This window comes from Lagenorhynchus albirostris, chromosome 9 (genome assembly GCF_949774975.1).
Source record: "Lagenorhynchus albirostris chromosome 9, mLagAlb1.1, whole genome shotgun sequence".
In the NCBI taxonomy this organism is placed as follows: Eukaryota; Metazoa; Chordata; class Mammalia; order Artiodactyla; family Delphinidae; genus Lagenorhynchus; species Lagenorhynchus albirostris.
The window spans coordinates 43,368,648-43,382,199 of record NC_083103.1 but is presented as its reverse complement, the minus strand read 5'-3'; the positions used below and the strand labels follow the sequence as shown (position 1 = coordinate 43,382,199).

Below are 13,552 nucleotides of genomic sequence, written 5' to 3'. Positions count from 1 at the left end.
GGTAGAGTCCATCCTGCCGGTGACCCCCGCTTGCCCAGCCCGTCCCCGCTTGGCTGAGAATCCCATGCCTGGACGTGTCTCCCAGGAGCCTCCCGACGCGTATCCTTGTTTTGTCAGACTGCTTTTCTGCAGCACAGGGCTTTTCACAATTAAATCACAGATCCCAGCTTCCCAAGTGTGTGGACATGTCAGTAGGTTTCGAACAGCCCATTAGGCTTTTCTGACTCAGGCAGGGCTCACCTGCCTGTGCATGTGCACACACCTGCTCGGAAAGGTTGAATGCAGTTGATAGGCCGTTGTGTGGAGACTGGGGTAATGGGTGTGCCCAGCTGAACTGCCGGCTGGGTGGACACCTCATTGGAAGAAACAGGCAAGCATCTCCCCTTCCCAGGCCCCGGGCACACCTGCACAGAGGCCAGCTGACCTCCAAGATCCAGAGAGGTATTATTTACATTGCTAATAACATTAATTATAATACAAACAACAAAGCATGTATAACTGCATATCAGGAAATTAATCCTGAAATTAAAGGCCTATAATTCAAATGAAAAATGTTTTAAGTCTTTTAAGTGAACTCTAAAGGTGGTACAGTGAGCGCTGTTCCATTCCTCCTGAAATAAATTTTTACCGGTAAATGTTCATTCATTCAACAAACATGTACTAATTACCTACTAGGAGCCGACACCACACTGGCACCAAAATTACAAAGCTAAAAATCAGTAGACAATTCGTTAATGGGTGAATTAGTCCAAAGGGACATGATACAAAAAGTTGAATTATTTGATTAAATATTGATTGAATGCCAACTGCATACTTAGAACTGAGCTGAATATTCTGGGAAATAGAAAAGAAACAAAAGACACTGGCCTTTTCCTTAAGAAGTTTATACACTATATTGTCCAGAAAAGCATAATGCACAAAACTGTGTTGGGTTCAAGGCTAAATGAAGTGCCAGATGGCCGGTTCTGTGTCTCATATGACCCCATGTGTGTTATAACTGTCTGTCTCTAGGAATTACTAGATGGTAGTTTCTCAGAAGCTGGGAAGACAGAGCTTGTTCCCCTGGTATCCAGAGTGCCTAGCAGTTTCCCCCTTGCACCTCAGGCTGCAGAGATTCTGTGTGGGAGTAGGCCCAGGAAGCTGTATTTTTGGACACTTCCTAGTGAATCGTGTGGTGTAGAACCAGGTTTGGTGACCTCTGGCACAGACTCTGAGAGTAAGAAGAATGCATGTGAAAGAAGGGTCAGTATGGGATGGGGAGGCTTTTGTGCCTGAAAACTCCGGCTCATCCCTTAAGATCCAGCTCTGGCGCTGCTTCTTTGAGCCTCTCTCCAGGCTGTGGGTCACTCCATCTCCCATCTCTGTGTCCACACGTCTTGGTACCCACCTCTACTGCAGCTTTTAACTATAATTATTTAAAATTGATTCCCTGAATAGACTGTGATATGTGTCAGCATATAGATATGTGTCAGCACATAGTAGGTCTTCAATTAGTACTTCAGGGCCTGACTTTGCTTCAGAGGATGGGTAAGATTTGAGCAGGGATGGGAGGAGGAATGCAGAGACCAGATGTGGAGCATTACATGGGCCAGTCTGTCTGATGCAGCCACAGGGGAGCCCTGAGACCTTTAGGAATTGAGGCTAACAAGGAAATGGGGGCTGCGTGGAGGGGGCTGACGAGCCCATCATGGGAGCTGGGACTTATACAGTGGGGCTTAGGGAGCCCTGAGGGCTGTATGAGCCGTGTGGGGTGGTGCAGACAAGACGGGAAGGGGAAGACGCGAACCGGAGACGAGTGAGGAGGCTCCCGGGGTCATTCTGGTGGTGGTCAGAGAGGAAGGGCAGTCGCAGTTCACGCCGCCACACAGCCTGAATTTTGTGGCTGCTCTTGACTGGATTTTACCAACAAGCAGTGGTTATTGAACCTGTGCCATTGCCAGAGGCACAGGCGCCAGGCCCTGGATATGCAGCACCTGGCGTCAGAGAGCTCACGGTCCAGGGAGGCGGGCGGACCCAAAAGTAGTTCATGCGATAGTCTGTATGCAACCGTCACTGGAACCTCCACGGAGTACAGTGTAGGAGAGACCAAGGTAAGACTTCAAAGAAGAGTTGCAGCCAAGGATACCGCCTAGCCTGGCGTCAGAGTTTCATCCTCATGTAACCCAGTGGGGTCAGGACTGTTATTATCTCTATTTTATGGATGAGGAAACTGAGGTTCAAAGAAATTAGGTGACTCGTCTAGGCTCACACACCTAGTAAGTGGTGGGTCAGGTTTGTAACAAGTCTGCCTGACTCCAGAGCCCACACTGGGACCCCTGACACTCTGCTGCCTTTGATGTTTCAGCCCTAAAGCCGAATGGGTTTTTACCAAGGGAACAGAGTCTGGATGGGCCTTCTAGATGGAGGGACCAGCATAAGCAAAGGCACAGGGAGGGAGGCCTGGAAGAGTTCAGTTTGTTAGGGAGCTACAGATGCAGATGGCTCAGTAGGTCTGGTCGTGGTGTCAGGGAAGTGGTGAGGTGGCAGGCTGGAGAGCAGGCAAGGGGCGAAGCAGGAAGGTGGGTTTTGTCTTGCTCTGCTGAGATGTTTGGCTCTCACCCTGAAGATGCTCAGGGAGCTGCTGAAGGGTTTGAAACAGCAACAGAACCTGACCAAGTGTGCATTTCTGGTGGAAAGATCTCTCTGGCAGCAGCTCCAGAGAGAGGCTGGTGGACTGGAGGGAGCAAGCAGGAAGGGCATGTATGAGGAGGTATTGAGAGTTAAACGAGAGGGGAGGCTGGACAGGAGGCAGTGACTGGGGCTGTTGCGGAGGCAGTGCTTGGTGACTGGCTGGCTCCTCGAGGTGAGGGAAAGGGGGCAGAGGAGGTGACTCCAGGGGTGTGGCGTGAGAGTCTGGGTACAGATGGTGCTGTTCACTGAGGCTGGGGGTGCCAGGGAGGTGAAGGCGGAAGGTAAACTGACCACATGTCAGGTCTCTGCAAGACAGTCAGGGGAAGAGTGTAATTGGCAGTTGAATACAGGTCTGGAAAGCAGCTGGAGGTTCACGACAGAGGGATAGCTTGATGGGTCATTGGGATGTAGATATTGGTTGATCTGTGGGTGTGTTGAGGTCCTTGAAAACGGGAGGAGTGTGCAGATCAGAATCTGGGGAAATTTCAGGGGCATTCAGAGAGAGATGTGTCTGCACAGACTGAAGATGGGAGAGACCCTGGGCAAGATAAGGTCCACTAAGTGACAGTTAGCTGTAGCCACAGAGTTGGCGGTGGCCTTGGGCATGATGCCTAGGTGGGCTATGTGTGGGAGGGGGCATGAGACTGTGGTAGATTAGAGGGTGAGTGGAAGTGAGGAAGTGGACATTGCCAGGCTAGACTTTCCTACTGGGAACCTAGACTGTGAGGGGAAGGAGGGAGAGTGCCATTATTAAGAGCAAATGTAGATCTAACTGTGGTTGAATTTGTGCACATTTTTGAGACTGATTTCACATTGTTAAATTCACACATCCAAAAAAGAACAAAAAACACTTTTGTTAGGCAATGAGTTCTTTTTTTTTTTTTTTTTTGGTTTGAAAAAATGTAGTTACTTGGCACAATTCTTCAAAATGGGGGAGCCTTTGGAGGACAGACTCCATGAGACACGGTTGGGCTGTGAGCTTCTGGGGCAGGGACTGCTCTGTGGTTGTCCTGGGCTCCTGGGTATGGTGTGTGCAGAGCGAGCAGGCGTTGTTGAGAAATCCTTTTCAAGTTCACTTTTCCATGACGTTTATGCCTCCTCCCCAGCCTCCTTCTCTATCCTCCAGACTGATTACTAGGGTTGCAGTCCCTGAGGCCTGAGCTCAGCCATCCAGACACAAAGGCTCACCTGGGGGGTGACTTTAAGGGTGTGCTGGGCAACGACTCGGTGGAAAATATGCTTTAACTGTCCCATCTCAGCTTAAGGTAGATAAGGGGAGATGATCACCCTTACCATCTATGTGAAAATGCCCCTATTTCTGCTGTGGTTTGGCTTGGACTACCTCGGGTGGTGGGTGTTATCCCCAGGGCAGTGGGCTGGAAGGACGCAGGAAAAGTACATCCTGAGCCCGCCCCACGAGAGGCACCTTCATCTGATTTTCTTTTTTTTTTTTTTCATCTAATTTTCACAGGGACTCTGTGTTGTTTGTGACTTGCTCAAGGGAATGCTGGGGACTCGGAAGTCCACATTCTTTCCACCACACCACATAGGCTTCCAGGGGCTTCCTGAGGGCTCTGGGGGTTATTGAAACCAAGGAAACGACTAGCCTATCTGTCCCATTCTCTTGTCTTATTATAGGATATATAGTAAGGTATATTCACCAGAGGGTATATATGTGTGTGGGGAGGTTCCTTAATGAGGGGTGGTCAGGCATATTTCTGGGGGTTAACCTCCAATGACAAATCTGGCATTCCTACCATGCTATGGTTTACCTACTGGATTAATTGATATTTCCTGCCTCACAGATAAACCCTTGATTCTCAGTGTCTTCACATACTTCAGGTTTATTTCTCACATATGTGAAGTCCAAATGTTCCTGGTCATAGACTGCTTTCCTCCAAGTGGGCATCAGCGAGCCCAGCTCCTTCCTTCTCATGGCTTTGCCGTCTCGCACATGTGATTTCCGTGGCTGCTATGCTCTGGCGGAAGTGGAAAGAGCCTGGAGGATTGCCACGGGAGGTTCTCATGGGTTGGTCCTAGAAGTTGCGTGTGTCACTTCTGCTCACATTCCATTGCCTGGAACTGGTCACGTGGGCTCACACAGCTGCAAGGAAGGGCCCAGGAGGAAGGAGCGATGTGTCTGGTGGTCAGCTGGCCTACCTCTGCCATACCCACCCGGGCTAGAAAGTCACCCACCCCTCAGCTGACTTGTTATTGGTACATTCACCACAGTTATCCACGATTGCATCGAGATCTCATTGTGCCAGGTCCTGGCATTTTGGAGTTTGATGAAAGAAGGGGAGTATCATGAACCAAAGGGTCTAGAGCAGAGACCACGTCCCTGATGTGGTGTATGAGGCAGCACTTGGATCCCTCCATCCACTTTGTGTGGGAGCTGTGTGGGATGGTGGTTACAGATGTGGACTCTGAACTCTGGCTCTAGGATGTCAAGTCACAAGTTCATTACTTCTGGCCATGTGCCCTTGCCAAGTTGCCAACTTTTCTAATTCTTTGAAAAGTGGGGATACCATTATCATTAGATAACAGTATCTAATGATGCCTTGGTTTGTTACAATGGTTAACTTCTTTAATACCTAGAAAGCTTTTTACCTTGCTGCTCAAGACTTCATAGATGCTCGTTAAATGTCAAGGATTATTATGTTCCCAAGGTCTGAGCATTCATTCATTCATTTAGCACATACTGTATAGAGAGGGCCTTGTGCTAGGAACTGGGAGTAGGGAAGTGAAAACTTAGTTTCAGCACAGGACTTACTGTAACCGAGGTAAGTACAGATACTGTGGGACAGATCCAACGCATTTTGGAAAGGGGTTGGCGACAGGGAGGCGGAGAGTGCCTAGAGGAGAAGAGCTTTGAAGGAAGACTAGGAGTTAGTGGGGTAAAAGGATTTGTTCACATCCATGTGCTGTGCTTAAGAACAGTAAGTATGGGGCTTCCCTGGTGGCGCAGTGGTTGAGAGTCCGCCTGCCGATGCAGGGAACACGGGTTTGTGCCCCGGTCTGGGAAGATCCCACATGCCGTGGAGCGGCTGGGCCTGTGAGCCGTGGCTGCTGAGCCAGCGCGTCTGGAACCTGTGCTCCGCAGCGGGAGAGGCCACAACAGTGAGAGGCCTGCGTAGTACCGCAAAAAAAAAAAAAAGAACAGTAAGTATGGTATATGATATGTCAGACTTACTGTTTTTTCAAACGGGCAAGCTTCTTTGCCTCGCAGCAGGATTCTCCTAACGTGAACAGGATTCATACCCAGTGTCCCTGAAACTGATGTTAGTCAATGAAAAATATGCGAAGCTCTGATTTTGAGAGACAGAAGTCTTATCTAATGACACGGCCATTGTTTCTCCTCGTTGGAGTCTGATGGCATGTGCAACAGATCTGGGCTGATCTGGACCTGCCCTTGGGGAGTTTTTAGGGAATCTGTACACTGCAGGGAAGAATGCTCCCTGCTTTCAAGGAACTGCAGTCTGCTGGCTGCACTGTCTAGGGACTGTCAGAACACAGGAGTGTTCTCCCCAGGCAAGGGATGGTAGGCGCTGAAAGCTAAGAGCAGGGAGCCCCTACCCAACCTTCCCTGTGATGTTGAAGCAGATTTTACAGGTGCTGAGTGAGGGAGGGGCGGCATTGGTGGTGGTGGCCTGGGGAAGGCAGAATAAGAGATAAAAATTGGAATTTGGCAGGGCTGAGCTTCCAAAGGCTTCCTGGAGTCAAATGAGATTTGGAAGGAAGACTGAGAGGAGCCCAGATGACTTACAAAAAAAACAAAAACAAAAACCAAGAAATTATGCCATTGAGCCAAATAAAAAAACAGCAGGATTCTTTCACTATTTATTTTATTACACTTTAACTCAAAAGTATTTTAGATAATTTGCTTCATTGTTAATTAGGCCACAAATTCTGTCCTCTGGCCTTGGACAGCTCCTACTGTAGGGTGGCGATGGTTTGTTTTTTTAATGCATTTTATTATATTTTTTTTATTGTGGGAAAATATGCATGACAAAATTTACTATTATGACCGTTTTTAAATGTTCGAATTCAGTGGCATTAAGTATATTCACATGGTTGTGCAACCATCACCACCATCGATCTCCAGAACTTTTTCATCATCCCAAATTGAAAATCTGTACCCATTAAACAATAACCCCCATTTCCCTCTTCCCCCAGCCCCTGTCTTTCTGTCTTTATGAATTTCTACTTTCTGTCTCTATGAATTTGCTTATTCTAGGTATCTCTCCCATTAGTTTTGAGATAGGGTGGCCTCCTGGAAATTGGAATTTGGAGTTCACAGTACTCCCAGGCAGCCAATGGGTCATGAAGGTGATTTAGGGCATATGCAGAATAGGCTGCTGAGTTTTTAGTGGTGAGATGGGCTTGGTGTGTGTGCTGAGATGTATGTTATTTTGTCAGGTCCTGGCCTATAACCAGGTAGGCAGGTGTCCTTCTTGTGGGGTTGACTGGCAGGGGGTCTGTGGGCATAGCTGAGATCATGTCAGAGGTATTATCTTCCCCACTTTCAAGTCTGTGGTCCAGTGAGCAGAGGTGTGGCAGGAATGCAGTCTTGGGGACCTCGTCCCTCACCTGTTGGAATGTAAGCCTGTTCATTAGATTAGCAGTGTCAGGGCTTCTTACAGGATGGCCCTTTCTTTTCTGGTGAAGAATGACATTGCTAGTGTGGCTGGAGCCGTACAGGCCTGAGGAAGAGAAGATACATGAGACCAAGATAGTCTAGTCAGGGAGAGAAGACTCCAGGACTTGGAACGTATAGAGGAGGGAGTTATAAAAGCTGTATGTGCTTCCAGTAGAAAATCTGGAAATAAAGAAAAGTATAAACCTAAACATAAATCATCTGAAATACCATCACACACACGACCACTGTTCACTTTTGGCTTGTTTCCTTTCTCCTTTAGATATTACTCTAAGGAGTTGGAATCATATCGAGTACTTGAATTTGTATCCTGCTCTTTTCACTCTGATTTAGGGCATACGCATTTTCCAGAAGGATTAAATGTCTTTATAAATATTATTTTAAAGGACTGCCTAATCCTTTATTGTTTGGTTGCACCGTAACTTATGAAGCCACACCCCGTTGTTGACGTTTGCAGTCTCTAGGAGCCTGAAAGAACTTCAGGGACTACAGAACTTAACCCATTTAATTGACACGGCGGCTTCAGTAAAAGCAGGTCGTATTATTTCCGTCTCCATGGCTCATATCAATCGGTGACGAAGAGCGTGGATTTTGAAGTGAGATGGAACTGGGCTCATTTTACAGCATGTCCACTCGGTACCTTGGCAAATGGGGGGGGGTTGCTTGCCCCTCTGAATCTGCCTTCTCTTCAGTCAAATAAGGATGGTTGAATGAGATCATGGATGTAAAGGACCTGGGACAGGGTCTGGCACCCGTGAGCAGCTGAGCAGTGTGGTTGTCGCTGTTCAGATGAGGCTCAGTCTCCTCATGCCCAGGCCCGAGTTCTGCCCGCCTCAAAGGCTTTGCTTCTCCTAGAGAGTTCTTAAAGACAGGCTTAGCAGTACAAGCAGAGATGTGGGACACTGGCCAGAAATCATGGTGGAAAAATTAAAAAATTTGTACGTGTGTGTTTGTGTACACACATGCATACAAGCATGCATATATGCAATCCATACACACATAGACATACATTTACACACATACTCATATATATGTATACATGTACGTGAACACACGCACACACACGTAGCAGCCACACATGGCAAATTTATACTTGCTTAAGGAAAGTGAGATGAGCAAGTTCTGGAATTACCCCCTACCCCCAAAGTCCTTGCTTCTTACAGAGTAGAAACAGAGAGAGAGAGAGAAGCACCCTACCCCACAGACTTCTTGTGAGGACCCCATAGGATACTGTGAAAGAGCCTGGCTGCCGTGGCCCCTGGTGATGTTGGCCTCCTTCCTGGCACTGTGACCGGTCAGCATATGGGTCTCTGGCTCATGGGTTCGGGGTTGGGGGGTCAATCTCAGGTCATCCTGGGATCTGTTACTGTGAGTCATTCCACAAGGAAATGGACTGAGGCGAGGAGGTGGGAATGTGTGAGATCATTTCAAGCCAGAGCAGTGGAGTCAAGTCGCTATTGAAAAGGAGTAAGGGGAGGGCTGGGGATGGAAGAGCAAGACCACATGGCCTTGGCCTCTCACAGGAGGAACAGCACAGAAGGCCAGGGCCTGCAGTGCCCCTGGAGTCTCTTTTCCGAGCTCCCCACCCTGGGCCGGTGTAGACAGAGGGCAGTGTCCAGGCCCTGCTGCAGGCTGGGCGCTTGGGTGGGCTTTCACAGTACGTCTCTTGGGTGCGTTTTCATTAGCCTTTCCAGTCGGGGCTCCGGATGGCATGTGTAAGTAGACTGCGTGTGTGAGTTCAGCCTGCATGGAAGGGGCTTTGACTTCCTGTGGGTGATCTCAAGGGCTAAAACCAGGAGTGGGGAGGAGCTATTGGAGAGACAGCATTGATCTCCCTGGAGAGCAGCTAACAGGAATCATCTCACCGAGGCTCTCTTCCAGCCAGAGGAGGCAAGGGTGGGGCAGGCTGCCCCAGGAAGTGGTGCGTGCTCCACTCGGGGAGTTGACTGAGGGAAGGCTGGGACCCCTGGCTGGAAGGAGATTCAAAGTGGCCCTTGCGGTCCCTTCCCAACGCTGGGAGTTGCCCCTTTAGGTTCAAGTTGGTGTCACGTGCCCTGGTAGATGGAAAGCCAGGCCTCCCTGGGCCAGGTGAGAGGGTGATGCCTGCAGACACCACCTGTAAACCAGGTGTTCTGCCCATGCTGGGCTCTGCAGAGAGGCAGCATGGGAGGCGTTTCCCACCGCCTTGGCCCTGGCTGCCTCCTGCCTCATCTCAGATGTCAGATCCAAGTAGCCATGACCCAGGGTCTTCCGAGTGCGAGGCACAGAGCCGGGGGCTTCTAGTCTTTCCAACCACCTGCGGGTGCACAGGGGTGAAGACCCCCATTTCACTGCCGTGGAAACTGGGCCCTGCCCCATGGCCCTTTGGGGAGGTTAACCTGGGAGATGGTAAGTTTGAATGGGGGGCTTGGCAGTGGAAATGAGGAGAGGGTTTGGTTTTTAGATTGCATTTACCTTGAAACATGTCTGTGAGCCTTCAGGGTAGGGTTGAGGGCTGTGCTTACCTCATGCTGCTTTGAGGGAAGGTTCTGCCCGGTGTCCCTCCCAGCCCTCCTTAAGTTTTTATAGAACTCCGTTTTATCCACTGCCTGGTCACACTCTTTGATGCCATTTGGCAGGTGATGAGGCCCAGGAAAGGCAGGGGGTGGGAGTCCCCACATGTGAGTGCATTGGCAGCTCTTGGGCCAAGGAGGCTCATCTCTCATTTTGAGAGCTACTCAGGGCCTCTGCATAAACCTTGAACTTGTCTCCCAGTTGTCATGGGCTAAGAGCCCATTACCAGTGCTGGGATCTGAGGCCCTGGGTTCTAATTTGTAACAGCCAGAGGCAGGGACAGGGAATTGCTTTGTGACTCATAAAGTCACATAGGCAGAACCACAAATAAGGGACTCCAGTTGGCAAAGACCAAATTGTTTCAAGGCTATTCTTAGAAACTAAAGCATCACATCTTGTTTCTTCCCGGAAAATGCAGAAACCTTTCATATTTCTGAGTAGTTGGTTTTATTTATATTTCATATCAAACTCCAAAAAGGCAACAGCTGGGTGGTGATTGGCAAGGAAGGCTAACGAGAGCTATTACCCAGGATCCTCTGATTTAACTAAACCTTGATCTTCTTCTTTTAAGGAAAGAGAGGGGTATCCAGCAAAATACTGCACTCCAGTTTCTGGAAGCTGGGACTCAGACTCAGGGGAACCCTTCTAAATCAGCCTTTCTAGTTCACTCACAGAACTACCTTGTACCATGGATGTTTTCAGTTCATTACCCAAATTTCCTCATATGAGGTTCCCCACTTTTCTTATGAGGAACTTAAAACTTGGAAGCGGAGTTGTCCAAGGCTACACAGTTAGGAAGTGGATTTGACACCAGATCTTCTGTATAGAAAGCCCATGGCCTCTAATTGTAAAGTATATATAATTGCTTGACCTGGGAAGCTAGTACCAGCGGTCATAATTATGTTCCTTCTTCTCTTCCTTTTGGTCTGATGACGTTTGAGCCATCTGACAAATAGTCATGAGTGCTGGTCATCATGGAGTCACTAGGTGCTAAATACATTACCCACGTGATTGAATTCATTCCTTACCCCCCTGTGACTCGAGTATTGGTATCCCCACTAATCAGATGAGAAGACAGGCTGAGACAGACTAGATAAAATGCCGAGGGTCACACGGCTAGCGAGTGCGTGAGACCAGACTCACACCCAGGTTTGCCACACTCCGAATATCTGGATGCTTTTCTGGGAGGAGACCTACTCCGCATGGGTGTCAGAGTTATTTCTCAGGTCTCTGACTTCAATTGCAAAGCGGTTTCAATTTAAAGGGTTTAGTTTTGAGACTAAACCCTTTAGACGGCAGGGAGGCAGGGCCGAGCCTGGCACGGGCTTCGCGGGCACAGTCCCAGGCAGGGCTTATCTTCTTCTGTCCAGCCATCTCCCTCCACCTTCCCGTATCTCACTCCAGATAAGAGCTAGTTCCTGGAGCTCTCACACCCACCCAGGGCCCTCAGCACCACTTTGTCTCTTTCCCTTGGGGCCCTAAAATTAAGTTGTTCATTTTTCTTTTGTGGGAGGAGGGGAGGCGGCTGGGGGGGTTGGGAGGAGTCAGGTTCTTCCAGTTTATAAATTATTCTCTGGGAGTCGGGTCTGGCTTGATAACTCAAAACAGTTCACCATTTTAGACAAGGTGGAGTTGGCGACTTGGAGAATTGATTTACAAAACTCTTTTTTCAAACTAGTGCCTCCCCAGCTTCAAATCTGCCCCAGGTGATGGCTTCAGCATACATCACATCACGCTGGTGCTCCTAGGGCCAGGCTCTGCCATCACTCAGGAATCTCTCACTCCACAGCAACTCTGCAAGCTCTCATACAAAAGAAGCAGCTGAGGCTCAGAGCTTACATGGCTTAGGTGAAGCCAGGTGGGCAGTGAGGGGCCAAGCTGAGCTTTGGACCCAGGTTTCAAGAGGCCCAAAGCCTGTGGTTTTTCTCTGCACCACCTGCCCATCGTCAGAAAGGACTGGAGGATTCCAGTGGAACTCAGGTAGCTTTGCAGTTGTCAATCAGCTACTGCAGCCCTTGTTCAATCCCGGACATAGAAGTGGTTCCAAAGATAGATAAAGACAGAGGATGTTAATATGCTCTGAAAAGCGAACGAGCCTTGTTCTCTGTTTATGCTCTCTGGGTGGTGAGTCTTGCACATGGGGAAAGTTGAGACTTTCCCCATGTGCAAGAGGCAAAGTTTATGTGAGTGACGCCAACGTGAGCACTGCAGACATTAAAGGAGCCGACTGATCATGTCTTTTGGTGCCAGCTTTCCAAGTTGGTTGAATTTGTTGAGTTGAGGGGACTAGAGTACAGAGTCCCGTCTGCAGAGTGGAGCTTGGCTGGGCCTGGAGCAGGGAATGTACTGTTCTCCCTTCGGCCGAGCCTGGTGCCAGGCCCGTTGGAAGCTCTTGGGGGAAGAGAGTTGGGAGGGATGGGTCCTACGATGTAGCCCGTGCCACTGCACCCATCAGTATCTGGCTGCCTGGAGAGCTTGTCGGCCCCCAGCAGGCGGCCCCTCACAGGTGGTGTCCAGCCAGGCCACATAACATGCATGTGTGTGCTTTTCTTTCTCCTGCTGTCCCAGCTTTCTCCTGCTTCCCCTTCATATGGTCCATTCCCCAGTCTTCTAGTGAAAACCACCTTGTTCCTAAAATTGTATCGTTCTGGCATTTCCCTCTTGTGGCTCCTCTGGACTCCTCCAGGCTCTGTTTAACACCTTCTTTAGGCTTCCGTGTGCTGTGTTCATTTTTTACAAGTGCTGGCCTGGTTGTCTTGTAATCAACTATTTACGGGCCTGCCTTCCTCACTAGGCTCCGTCTTTGTATCCCCAACATCTAGGGTGATGCGTGGCCCTTGCTAAGGCACCAGCAGTTATTGCTGAATGAATGAGTAAAAGATTAAGGAAGAAGATAAACACCATTCTCTGCTTTCAGTTTTATAAAGCCAGCCCGCAATCCAAATGCACCCACAGTGGCATTTCGGTCTGGAGAGTGGGAAGCTGCCCAGCCCGAGGGCTTTGTCTCTGTTTGCTGATCTCCCCCTGCCAGGCCTCTGTCGGGGGGAGCTTGATATGCGTTTACAGACCCCCTCAAGCCCTCCTGGCAGCTGGGCCAGCCCCAGCTCCTTCACACTTATCTTCTTGCACTAGCTTTAGATTCTGGAAAAATAGCTGGTGCTTTGGAAAATCAGCTCTAATTTATTTTTGTTCCTTTGAAACTTAAATGACTTTCCTAAGAAAATGCCTGAGGTTAGAGTGGTGCAGAGAAGAAAGGACGATGGCCAAAACCCAGGCAAGCTATTTTTGTGATGTGAATGAACCTCCATCGCGTTTTTCCTTCCTTCAGACTAAGCACTTGTTCCAAATAGCTCCCAGCTTGGGCTTACAAAGCACAGGCTCCTTTTGTGCATCAGGAGGAGACCCACGTGTCTCTCTCTCTTTCTGTATGTCTGACTGAGGTGGATGCTGTGCTTCTAGCAGATACTAGGAATGGAGAGGAATTTTGAGAAGTTGCCATTTGCTGTCTGTAGAAGGGAAAGACCCGCCTTCTGGTAACTAACGAAGGAAGACTTAAAAGTGTGGTGTCTAAGGATAGGTGGGATGGTGGTCATGAAATCTAGGGAGGCATGTGCTTTGCTTTTTGGGGGCTGTGCACTCATGTCATGTGATTGGGTTACGTTAACATTAGTC

General features: G+C 49.0%; 1 protein-coding gene across 6 annotated transcripts in view; it reads left to right on the top strand.

Moving 5' to 3' along the window:
• Positions 1-13,552, top strand: part of MICAL2 (microtubule associated monooxygenase, calponin and LIM domain containing 2) — a 219,157-nt gene that overhangs the window by 33,412 nt on the left and 172,193 nt on the right. The window lies entirely within an intron of this gene.